At 47.6% G+C, this 13874-nt stretch overlaps 1 protein-coding gene and 1 pseudogene across 1 annotated transcript in view; one reads left to right on the top strand and one right to left on the bottom strand.

Moving 5' to 3' along the window:
* The window catches only part of LOC141191519 (uncharacterized), a 48937-nt pseudogene extending 44066 nt beyond the window's left edge, over positions 1-4871 (bottom strand).
* LOC141191520 (uncharacterized) overlaps positions 1-13874 on the top strand; it is a 1025631-nt gene that overhangs the window by 966146 nt on the left and 45611 nt on the right. The window lies entirely within an intron of this gene.

Below are 13874 nucleotides of genomic sequence, written 5' to 3'. Positions count from 1 at the left end.
GAAGCTCAGATATCTCGATGAAGTAAAACAATATGTGAACCCCATTCACAGGGAATCAAGTAGCAATGGGTAGAGTATAAAATCCAAAAGTGTAATCCAGAATGGGGCTGTATTCACACAAAAAGTCCCTTAGGGGCTCGTGAATCCAGTCTAAAAATCCACTCACTTTCTTTTTTGAGGATACATCTATTGTGATCACCTCCTCTCACATTGGGTTTAACCACCTCAATGATACAAAAGATGTCTCCGGTTTCACCTCGATGTACACTGTTCATGTGTCTCGCTAATGGGGTGTCCCGACCATGGCATATATCACAAAAATTCCCCACACACACACACTCCTCCTAGACACCATCTCGGTCTTGCCTACATTATCTAGGGGGCAGGTGCATGTGGCCATATATACAAGTCCTGAGGTTATACAGTTGGAATAATCCCACTGGAAAAAGATTTTGATCGTGGAGGAACTCGAGAAAGATTTACATGCTCTCATCCAATTACATGTACAACTTTCTCCACATCTAAAGAAACCGCAGACTCTTCTATCCAGCCAAGTCCCCTTCGGTGCAGGTTTTTTGTAGAAACTATGCACTAAATGGTCCCTAATGGACTGACCGTTTCTGAAAGTTATTGTGGGAGTAGATCCCACAGGTCCCTCAGGGCCGGGTCAGCCACAAGTATATCCCAGTGTTTTCTGAGGATATTAAAGATACAGTCACTCTGATTGTCATAAGTTCCTATTACTTGTGTTGTCCAATCTTTTTCTTGGTCTCTTGGTTAGGTATGGAGGAGTGTCTGTTTCTCCCATTTTTCTGCAAACGATGATGCGGAATCCAAAATGTACCAGGAGTACCCTATTTCCCTGAATCTGGTGTATATTAAAATCTGTGACATTATGGCAGTACCTTCTCAACCATAAAAAATTGGCCCCTGGGTATTCCTCTTTTTATGGGGATGAGGTGGTTGATATCCCACTTCAATAGTATAATACTGCTTGAAGGTTTATGGTAGTTGAGAGTCCCTAGGGTTCCATCCCAATCTTTCTTGATTAGTACATCCAGGAAAGGGAACTGGCAATAATTAAATTCAGATGTAAATCTAAGGCCCACTCTATTGATGTTGAGTTCCCTGACCAATTCAAGAAATTGTTCACTCGTCTCTGACCAGATGATAACAATGTTGTCAATATATCTATACCATACCCCAATATATGGATGCCACCACTTATGATCATCCCTGAATATTGTGGATTCCTCCCACCAGTCCAGGAAGAGGTTAGCATACGAGGGGGCACAGAAGTTATGAGTAAGAGTGAATTTTAGAAGATCCTCCATGAAGTCATTATGTCTGCTACACTCTATTGATCTCAATTTCAAGAAATGTCTTACTCCTTTGATACCATCCTCATGCGGTATATTACTATACAAAGCCTCAATATCTATGTAAAGGAAAAAACATTTTCCAAAGGGATTATTCCAACTGTAAAACCTCAGGCGGTACTGTGGGAACATTATACTGTGGGGGGGCATCATACATACTGCATAAGGGGCATAATGGGGGCATTATACTGTGTGGGGGCATCATACATCCTGCATAAGGGGCATAATGGGGGCATTACACTGTGTGGGGGCATCATACATCCTGCATAAGGAGCATAATGGGGGCATTACACTGTGTGGGGGCATCATACATCCTGCATAAGGGACATAATAGGGGCATTACACTGTGGGGGGCATCATACATCCTGCATAAGGGGCATAATGGGGGCATTACACTGTGTGGGGGCATCATACATCCTGCATAAGGGGCATAATGGGGGCATTACACTGTGGGGGGCATCATACATCCTGCATAAGGGGTATAATGGGAGCATTACACTGTGTGGGGGCATAATACATACTGCATAAGGGGCATAATGGGGGCTTTATACTGTGTGAGGGCATCATACATCCTGCATAAGGGGCATAATGGGGCATTACACTGTGTGGGGGGCATCATACATCCTGCATAAGGGGCATAATGGGGGCATTATACTGTGTGGAGGGCATCATACATCCTGCATAAGGGGTATAATGGAGGCATTACACTGTGTGGGGGGCATCATACATACTGCATAAGGGGCATAATGGGGGCATTATACTGTGTGGGGGCATCATACATCCTGCATAAGGGGCATAATGGGGGCATCACACATCCTGCATAAGGGGCATTACACTGTGTGTGGGCATCATATATCCTGCATAAGGGTCATAATGGGGGCATTACACTGTGTGGGGGCAACATACATACTGCATGAGTGGCATAATGGTTTTCATTACACTGTGTGGGGGGCATCATACATACTACATAAGGGGCATAATGGGGGCATTACACTGTGTGGGGGCATCATACATCCTGCACGAGGGGCATAACAGGGGCATTACACTATGGGGGGCATCATACATACTGCATGAGGGGTATAATGGGGGCATTATACTGTGTGGGGGCATCATACATACTGCATAAGGGGCATAATGGGGGCATTACACTGTGGGGGCATCATACATCCTGCATAAGGGCCATGACACTGTGTGGGGGCATCATTCATCCTGCATAAGGGGCATAATGGGGAATTACACTGTGTGGGGGCATCATACACACTGCATAAAGGGCATAATGGGGCATTACACTGTGCGGGGGCATCATACATACTGTATAAGGGGCATAATGGGGGCATCACACTGTGTGGGGGCATCATACATATTGTATAAGGGGCATAATGGGGGCATTACACTGTGTGGGGGCATCATACATCCTGCATAAGGGGCATAATGGGGTCATTACACTATGGGGGGCTTTATACATACTGCATGAGGGGTATAATGGGGGCATTATACTGTGTGGGGGCATCATACATACTGCATAAGGGGCATAATGGGGGCATTACACTGTGGGGGCATCATACATTCTGCATAAGGGGCATGACACTGTGTGGGGGCATCATACATCCTGCATAAGGGACATAATGGGGGCATTACACTGTGTGGGGGCATCATACATCCTGCATAAGGGGCATAATGGGGGCATTACACTGTGGGGGGCATCATACATGCTGCATAAGGGGCATTACACTGTGTGGGGGCATCATACATCCTGCATAAGGGGCATAATGGGGGCATTACACTGTGTGGAGGCATCATACATCCTGCATAAGGGGCATAATGGGGGCATTACACTGTGTGGGGGCATCATACATCCTGCATAAGGGGCATAATGGGGGCATTACACTGTGGGGGCATCATACATCCTGCATAAGGGGCATAATGGGGGCATTACACTGTGGGGGGCATCATACATCCTGCATAAGGGGCATAATGGGGGCATTATACTGTGTGGGGGCATCATACATCCTGCATAAGGGGCATAATGGGGGCATCACACATCCTGCATAAGGGGCATTACACTGTGTGTGGGCATCATATATCCTGCATAAGGGTCATAATGGGGGCATTACACTGTGTGGGGGCAACATACATACTGCATGAGTGGCATAATGGTTTTCATTACACTGTGTGGGGGGCATCATACATACTACATAAGGGGCATAATGGGGGCATTACACTGTGTGGGGGCATCATACATCCTGCACGAGGGGCATAACAGGGGCATTACACTATGGGGGGCATCATACATACTGCATGAGGGGTATAATGGGGGCATTATACTGTGTGGGGGCATCATACATACTGCATAAGGGGCATAATGGGGGCATTACACTGTGGGGGCATCATACATCCTGCATAAGGGCCATGACACTGTGTGGGGGCATCATTCATCCTGCATAAGGGGCATAATGGGGAATTACACTGTGTGGGGGCATCATACACACTGCATAAAGGGCATAATGGGGCATTACACTGTGCGGGGGCATCATACATACTGTATAAGGGGCATAATGGGGGCATCACACTGTGTGGGGGCATCATACATATTGTATAAGGGGCATAATGGGGGCATTACACTGTGTGGGGGCATCATACATCCTGCATAAGGGGCATAATGGGGTCATTACACTATGGGGGGCTTTATACATACTGCATGAGGGGTATAATGGGGGCATTATACTGTGTGGGGGCATCATACATACTGCATAAGGGGCATAATGGGGGCATTACACTGTGGGGGCATCATACATTCTGCATAAGGGGCATGACACTGTGTGGGGGCATCATACATCCTGCATAAGGGACATAATGGGGGCATTACACTGTGTGGGGGCATCATACATCCTGCATAAGGGGCATAATGGGGGCATTACACTGTGGGGGGCATCATACATGCTGCATAAGGGGCATTACACTGTGTGGGGGCATCATACATCCTGCATAAGGGGCATAATGGGGGCATTACACTGTGTGGAGGCATCATACATCCTGCATAAGGGGCATAATGGGGGCATTACACTGTGTGGGGGCATCATACATCCTGCATAAGGGGCATAATGGGGGCATTACACTGTGGGGGCATCATACATCCTGCATAAGGGGCATAATGGGGGCATTACACTGTGGGGGGCATCATACATCCTGCATAAGGGGCATAATGGGGGCATTACACTGTGGGGCAGTAAAGGGGTCCTGTACTATGAGAACAATACGTTTCCCTCCTTCCTGTCTCCATAGTTGGGTCGTATGTATCTAGTACAGGAAACAGCACAAAAACCTTATGATTCTTATAAAGGGGCAACACAAGACCCCAAAAGAGTCTCCGTGCTGAAGGGGTTAATGCCCCCTGCGCCCAGTAATGGGGTCTCCACATACCTCCACCTGCAGAGCCGCCACCACATATATGGCTGCTCTGTGCGCACAGGAGCTGTGATGAGGTCACAGGAGGGGAGGAGTCAGAGGTCACATGATCAGGGGCCTCAGTGGATGCAGGACTCTGCTGTGCTGGTTGTCATGGTGCTGGATGAGCTGAAGTTTATGTGTGGGGTCAGGAGGGGTTTACAGGGGGGATGTAGCAGAGCCGCGTGTGTACGAGGTGTACGGAGCGGAGCCGCGTGTGTACGAGGTGTACGGAGCCGAGCCGCGTGTGTACGAGGTGTACGGAGCGGAGCCGCGTGTGTACGAGGCGTACGGAGCAGAGCCGCGCGTGTACGAGGTGTACGGAGCGGAGCCGCGTGTGTACGAGGTGTACGGAGCAGAGCCGCGTGTGTACGAGGTGTACGGAGCAGAGTCGCGTGTGTACGAGGTGTACGGAGCAGAGCCGCGTGTGTACGAGGTGTACGGAGCGGAGCCGCATGTGTACGAGGTGTACGGAGCAGAGTCGCGTGTGTATGAGGTGTACGGAGCAGAGCCGCGTGTGTACGAGGTGTACGGAGCAGAGTCGCGTGTGTACGAGGTGTACGGAGCAGAGCCGCGTGTGTACGAGGTGTACGGAGCGGAGCCGCGTGTGTACGAGGTGTACGGAGCGGAGCCGCGTGTGTACGAGGTGTACGGAGCGGAGCCGCTTGTGTACGAGGTGTACGGAGCGGAGCCGCTTGTGTACGAGGTGTACGGAGCAGAGCCGCGTGTGTACGAGGTGTACGGAGCAGAGCCGCGTGTGTACGAGGTGTACGGAGCAGAGCCGTGTGTGTACGAGGTGTACGGAGCGGGGCTGCGCGTGTACGAGGCGTATGGAGCAGAACCGCGCGTGTACGAGGTGTACGGAGCGGAGCCGCGTGTGTACGAGGTGTACGGAGCGGAGCCGCGTGTGTACGAGGTGTACGGAGCGGAGCCGCGTGTGTACGAGGTGTACGGAGCGGAGCCGCGTGTGTACGAGATGTACGGAGCGGAGCCGCGTGTGTACGAGGTGTACGGAGCGGAGCCGCGTGTGTACGAGGTGTACGGAGCGGAGCCGCGTGTGTACGAGGTGTACGGAGCGGAGCCGCGTGTGTACGAGGTGTACGGAGCGGAGCCGCGTGTGTACGAGGTGTACGGAGCGGAGCCGCGTGTGTACGAGGTGTACGGAGCAGAGCCGCGTGTGTACGAGGTGTACGGAGCAGAGCCGCGTGTGTACGAGGTGTACGGAGCAGAGCCGTGTGTGTACGAGGTGTACGGAGCTGAGCCGCGCGTGTACGAGGTGTACGGAGCAGAGCCATGTGTGTACGAGGCGTACGGAGCGGAGCTGCGTGTGTACGAGGCGTACGGAGCGGAGCTGCGTGTGTACGAGGCGTACGGAGCGGAGCTGGGCATGTACGAGGCGTGCAGAGCGGATGCTGCCCCTCTCCAGGAGCGATCACAGCAGCTCGGCATGAGACGTTCTTGTACTACACTGACTGTCCTGACAGAACACAGCTCGTCAGGACATGACCCCGACCTCCAGCGACAGCCGTACAGTCTCATTGGATCGGGGACGGTTGGGAGGTTTCTGTATATAAGTTGTGTGTGATAATTGTAGAATTATTAAAGTCTTAGCATAAAAGGATGTGCCTGAGTGTTTGTGCCGGGGTCCACATGCATGGAGGGGTTGAGGCGGTGCTGGCTGTATTATGCAGACGGCATCTGCCTGTAACAGTAGTAACCAGAAACTTATAGAAACTCTGCACCAAAATGAAGCAAATCCTTATTCTGGGACCTTCGCCTTGTACGTAACACCCCCGGATCCGGTACAAGCCGGGCAGATGTTCTCATTCATGTCATTTTCTGCTTAAGGTTCTGCGGTTTTCTGGCCAACTATAAAAAAGAAAAAGCGTAAAACAATATTTGTTTCTGCTGCATTGACATAAGTGCAATCTTTCATTACATATAAATCTATTACACGTCGGGACAATGCTGTAAAGGACAGTAAAGTGCCAGGGTTGTGGTTGTGGTTTTTGGGTCTCTCTACTTCCCTCCCAAAAATGCAATCAGAAACTTGTAACTACTGATCTCTCCACAAGAAAAAGCCGACAACTCCATCAATGGGATCATTTTATAAAATTAGGTCTTCGCAAGATGAAAATGGTCTCACAAACCACATTTTTTTTAAAATGTTCATAAAAAACCCAAACAAACAAAAATAATAACCTTACTTTGATTTTTTCCCCATTTTTCAATACTTTATGTGCTAAATTGAATGTTCTCATTCCAGACAACAACTAGTCCCACAAAACACAAGCCCTCCGTCTATGTGAATGAAAAAACAAAGTTATATTTTTTGGGAAAAAGTGGAGGAAAAAAACAAAAAATTGGTCTTGTCAGAATAATGTAATTGCTATATATATATATATATATATATTTTAAATTGAATAATTTTACCCCAAAATTGTGATCTGTTATAATATTATCATTTTTGATGCGAGATTAATCATTAGTCTGTAGATAAATCCAAACATCTGGAAGATGTAGAACAATATATCTGTGATTCTCTTCTGCCAGGATAAGCGCCTCCTTTCTGTCCTTTCTGTGATGTAGAAAACGCTTGAAAGATTCAGAAAGTCCGATGAGTTTTTGGAGCTTATTGTAAAGGGTCTTAATGACGACCTGGGAAAGAAACCACCAGAAACAAAGGATCCAACCAGGTAAGTTCTAATGATCCCGTCTGATAAAATGATCGGCTTTATTTCCATGGGATTGTTCTGTAGAAGAGATGGGACCTGCAGCGTTTTCATCCTGAACTTCACTATGTATAGATGTAGCAAAGCTTAATGTGACAATTCACACAGCGCATTGATAAATTGTCTCAGAAGGTTAGCTCTCATAACAGAATTAAGATTACGTATAGTGTAATTTTTTTAAATTATGGCACTTTACAAAGCACTTCATTAGTTTCTTTGGCGTCATATCCATAAAATTATCACATTAAAGTGGCCTCCAGACCCTGCTTTTCCCCAGTGCAGGAGCGTTGCTGGGGTCCTAAGAGATCAGGGACCCCAGCCCCAAAGTACATGTTTCCCCATATAACCTCCCTGCCACTTAAAAGAGGATTTATACATATATAATTACAGTATACCACTGTTACTAATCTAAAATACACTATACAAAGTCCAATATTCCCAAAATTACTACTATACAAGGCCAAAATGATCCTGCTACACAATGTCCTCTACCATCACCACCACACAGTGAGTCCATATATGAAAGAAAACCCCACAGGGTAAAAGACCATCAAAGGAGTCCAGGGGGTATAAAATCTATCATATTTATTCAGCAATAGAAGAATAGGATGATGGGGGAAGGGACACAACACATATGTGATTGTTAGACATGTAAGCGAAAAAGAGCAAGGCATGCAAGTAAGGGGCCATTCCAGGTATAATTGCCGTCTATAGTATCATCATGGGTGTACTAAAATATCCCAAAATAGACACCGCATATATTCCACTGGGGGCAACAGTCATCATATGCAGGTGCATCTCACTAAATTAGAATATCATCAAAAAGTTAATTTATTTGAGTTCTTCAATACAAAAAGTGAAACTCCTATATTATATAGAGTCATTACACACAGAGAGATCTATTTCAAGTGTTTATTTCTGTTAATGTTGATGATTATGGCTTACAGCCAATGAAAACACTAAAGTCATTTTCTCAGTAAATTAGAATAATTAACAAAAAACACCTGCAACGGCTTCCTAAGTGTTTAAAAATGTCCCGTAGTCTGTTTCAGTAGGCTCCACAATCATGGGGAAGACTGCTAACTTGACAAATGCCAAGAAGGCAGTCAGTGACACCATCCACAAGGTCCCAGAGTTCCAATTTTCCTTTAGAAATCAAGGTCCCAGAGTCTGGAGGAAGAGTGGAGAGGCCACAATCCAAGCTGCTGGAGGTCTAGTGTGAAGTTTCCACAATCAGTGATGGTTTGGGGAGCCATGTCATCTGCTGGTGGAGGTCCACTGTGTTTTATTAAGACCAAAGTCAGCGCAGCTGTCTACCAGGAAATTTTACAGCACTTCATGCTTCCCTCTGCCAACAAGCTTTTTGGAGATGGAAATTTCATTCTCCAGCCGGACTTGGCACCTGTCCACACTGCCAAAAGTACTAATACCTGGTTTACACACAACAGTATCACTGTGCTTGATTGACAGCAAACTCACATGACCTTAACCCCATAGAGAATCTATTATAGAGAATCTATGGGGTATTGTCAAGAGGAAGATAAGAGACACCAAACCCAACAAAGCAGACGAGCTGAAGGCTGCTATCAAAGTCACCTGGGCTTCCATAACACCTCAGCAGTGCCACAGGCTGGTCGCCTCCATGCCACGCCACATTGATACAGTAATTGATGCAAAAGGAGCCCCGCTATAATATATGAGTTTCACTTTTTGTATTGAAGAACTGCAAGGAGGATAGGTGAGTATTGGGGGGGTGGGAGGTTGCGGCGGCGGTGGAGCGGGCACACGCAGTAGCGGCTGCTGTAGCTACCACGTGTGCCCGCTGCTAAAGAGACATGAATATTCCCTCTTCTCCATTTCCATGGGCGTGGAGAAGAGGGAATATTCATTCTCTTTAGTAGCAGGCACGGAGGAGCGCTGAGCCATGGCTCCTGCTTACAGTGCCCGCTACTAAAGAGAATGCATATTCACGCTTGTCAACGCTCATAGTCCCGGCGTGGAGAGGAGTGAATATGCCGGCAGCAGCAGCAGCAGCTCTCCTCGACAACTGAGAGCGCGCGCTGCTCAGATACCAACATGAGCTGCTGGCTGACAGAACACAGGAGCTCTGGAGCAGAGGTGAGGAAGGAAGGTGAGTATAAGTGTTTATTTTTTGTGTGTGCAGTGATGGGGCCACACATACCAGGATTGGGGGGTGAGGAGACCATACATACCAGGATTGGGGGAAGAGGGGGCCATGCATACCAGGATTGGGGGATGAGGGGGCCACACATACCAGGATTGGGGGGTGAGGAGGCCATACATACCAGGATTGAGGGATGAGGGGGCCATGCATACAAGGATTGGGGGGTGAGGAGGCCATACATACCAGGATTGGGGGATGAGGGGGCCATGCATACCAGGATTGGTGATGAGGGAGCCATACATACCAGGATGGTGAAATTTCCAGTAGCTGCTGCATTTCCCACCCTAGGCTTATACTCAACTCAATACGTTTTCCCAGTTTTTTTGTGGTAAAATTAGGGGCCTCGGCTTATACTCGGGTCGTCTTATATAAAACATACGGTATTTTACAATCAGTGAGTACGTGGTGCCCATAATACTGCAGGACTGTGTGGTGCATTATACTATATGGGGGCTGCATTTTACCCTTTGGGGTGTGAAATATACTGTATGGAGGACTATGGGGAGTGCATTATATTCTATCGAGGACCATGGGAAGTTCATTATAATATATGGAGGATTATGGGGGGTGCATTATACTATATGGAGGATTTTGGAGGGTGCATTATACTGTATGGAGGATTTTGGAGGGTGCATTATACTATATGGAGGATTATGGGTGGCATATTATACTATATGGAAGTCTATGTGGGGCCATTATGATATTTTGAGGGCTATGTGGGGGGCCATTACACTGTATGAAAGCAATTATACGGTGTGAAGGTGTGTGTGGGGTCCATCATACTGTTTGGAGGGCTGTGTGGGGACATTATACTGTTTGGAGGGCTAGTGTGGGCCATTATACTGTATGTAGGCCCATTATACTGTATGGGGGGCTGTGTGGGAGTCACAGTTGGAGGAATCATACTGTGTTAGGGTCACCATACTTTGCCTTGGGAGTTGAAGTGGAGTACAATAAGGTTATTATACTGTTCATGTAGAGGCTAATGAGGAGGAATGCACCATGGGGGTATCATACTGTGTTTGGGGGGCACTTTTATTGGCATCATACTTCATGGGGGCAATGAAAGAGGGATCTAGGACTTCAGTAGGAGGAACATTAGAAAAGCGAAGTAAAGGCTGGAAAGTTGTGAGATCGGCTCTTCTGTGACAGACAAATATTCATTTATTTTTTTGGTGGGGGGGTCCAATTAGAGCTTCTGCTATGGGGCCTCATGATTTCTATGTGCGCCCCTGGCCATAATCATCAACATTAACAGAAATAAACACTTGAAATCGATCACTTTGATTGTAATGACTTTATGTAATATATGAGTTTCATTTTCAGCATTGAAGAACTAAAATAAATAAACTTTTGATGATATTCTAATTTAGTGAGATGCACCTGTATATATAAGGGGTGTGGGTGCCATCATACTATAAGGGGCTATGGGAGTCATCATGCTATATATAAGGGGCAGTGGGGCCATCATATTATATAAAATGGGGAGTGTGTGCCAGAATACAGTTTATAAGGGGCTGTGGGGCCATCATACAGTATAAAGGGAGCTGTAGGGGCCATAATATAGTGTACAAGTGGGTGTGGGGGCCATCATACAGTATATATTGGGCTGCGGGGGCTATCATACAGTACTGTATATATGGGGCTGTGAGGGCCATTATACAGGATATAAGGAGTTGTAGAGACCATCAGACAATGCACAGGGAGCTGTGGAGACCATCATCCAGTGCATAGGGAGCTGTGAGGACGATTATGCAGGGCATAGGGAGCTGTGGGGACCATTATGCTGTGCATAGGGGGCTGTGGGGACCATTATGCTGTGCATAGGGAGCTGTGGGGACCATTATGCTGTGCATAGGGAGCTGTGGGGACCATTATGCACGGCATAGGGAGCTGTGGGGACCATCATACAGTGTCTAGGGAGCTGTGGGGACCATCATACAGGGCATAGGGAGCTGTGGGGATCATTATGCAGTGCATAGGGAGCTGTGGGGACCATTATGCAGTGCATAGGGAGCTGTGGAGACCATCATACAATGCATAGGGAGATGTGGAGACCATCATACAGTGCATAGGGAGCTGTGGGGACCATTATGCAGGGCATAGGGAGCTGTGGGGACCATCAGACAATGCATACGGAGCCGTGGAGACCATCATACAGGGCATAGGGAGCTGTGGGGACCATTATGCAGTGCGTAGGGAGCTGTGGGGACCATTATGCAGTGCATAGGGAGCTGTGGGGACAATTATGCAGTTCATAGGGAGTTGTGGGGACCATCATACAGTGCATAGGAAGATGTGGGGACCATCATACAGGGCATAGGGAGATGTGGGGACCATCATACAGGGCATAGGGAGCTGTGGGGACCATTATGCAGTGCACAGGGAGCTGTGAAGACCATCATACAGTGCATAGGGCACTGTGGGAACCATCATACAGAGCGTAGGGAGCTGTGGGGACCATCATACAGAGCATAGAGAGCTGTGGGGACCATCATACAGAGCTTAGGGAGCTGTGGGGACCATCATACAGAGCATAGGGCACTGTGGGAACCATCATACAGAGCGTAGGGAGCTGTGGGGACCATCATACAGAGCATAGGGAACTGTGGGGACCATCATACAGTGTCTAGGGAGCTGTGGGGACCCTCATACAGTATCTATGGAGCTGTGGGGACAATCATACAGTGTGTAGGGAGCTGTGGGGATCATCATACAGTGTCTAGGGAGCTGTGGGGACCATCTTACAGTATCTAAGGAGCTGTGGGGACCATCATACAGTGTCTAGGGAGCTGTGGGTACTATCATACAGTGCGTAGGAAGCTGTGGGGACCATCATACAGGGCACAGGGAGCTGTGGGAACCATCATGCAGTGCACAGGGAGCTGTGGGAACCATTATGCAGTGCATAGGGAGCTGTGGGGACCATCATACAGTGCCTAGGGAGCTGTGGGGACCATTATGCAGTGTATAGGGATCTGTGGGGACCATCATACAGTGCATAGGGAGCTGTGGGGACAATCATACAGTGTGTTGTGAGCTGTGGGACTATCATACAATATACAGGGTGCTTTGGGGGAACTCAGGACATTATTTCTTTTAAATGGGTGCATCATCAGAAATTTCTTCTTTCACCACCCCGAAATCATCATCCATAGACTTGAAGAAGAACTTTGTAGTTGGGTGTAGTTTGATTGTGGCTTTAAGGGGGCATTATTACTTAAAGCGGATACTCAACGGTATTTGTTGCTTGGAGGGAACACTTCAGATATTGAAACTTTCATAAGAGCATATCTGGCATTATTACTTGCTAGGTAGCACAGTGGGGTCTTTACTACTTTCTATGGGACGCTATTATTTTTATAGGTCCCCTCTATCTGGCACACAGTCTTTGTAGCATTAATTGGTGGAGGGTAATCATAGTAATGACATAATTTTTGAAGTATTGAGGTTCCTATTCCACGTCGTAAGAGCAGGCAGCATGGGGAGGTTGTGCAGGGTGGGAATAGATGGGGACGGTGCTGGAAATGTGAGAAGTCAGATGGTCTTTGTACAGTGTGTTTTTTATGTAGAGGCAATGGTCATATCATAATACTATGTACTCACTGTGTAGTGTTGATGATAGAGGGCATTGTGTAGCGGGATTATTATTGCCTTGTATAGAAGTAATTTTGGGAATATTGGTCTTTCAGTTGTGTATTTTAGGTTAGCAACAATGGTATACTGTAATTATATATGTATAGGACCTCTTTTAAGTGGCGGGGAGGTTGTATGGGGAAACACCTACTTTGGGGCTTTGGCCCCTGATCTTTTAGGACCCTAGCAACGTCCCGGCATACAAGGGATATCGGGGGGCACAAAGTGTTCTGGAGGTTTCCTTTACAGTATGAAGCATTTTCCACACAGTATCCTTCCTCTGTAATATACTCCAGGACTGGTGAGGCGCACTGTCGCTCCCTATTTCACCATAACTCGGCCTCAGCACTGCAGTGCTGATCAGCAGGTCTGCTTACTTGTTCTTCGGTTTCGCGCACTATGTCTTCCACTACTGGCGCCCTTGAGCCCTTGCACTCGTGACTCCCACTAGTACATCATATTCAGTGCTGCTTTGGGGTCCGTAACTCAGCGTCCAAT

This window comes from Phyllobates terribilis, unplaced genomic scaffold (assembly GCF_046119375.1).
Source record: "Phyllobates terribilis strain yellow unplaced genomic scaffold, ASM4611937v1 Scaffold_47__1_contigs__length_9908305, whole genome shotgun sequence".
NCBI lineage: Eukaryota > Metazoa > Chordata > Amphibia > Anura > Dendrobatidae > Phyllobates > Phyllobates terribilis.
The sequence above is the reverse complement of the archived record's forward strand: the minus strand, read 5'-3'. Positions and strand labels throughout refer to the sequence as shown.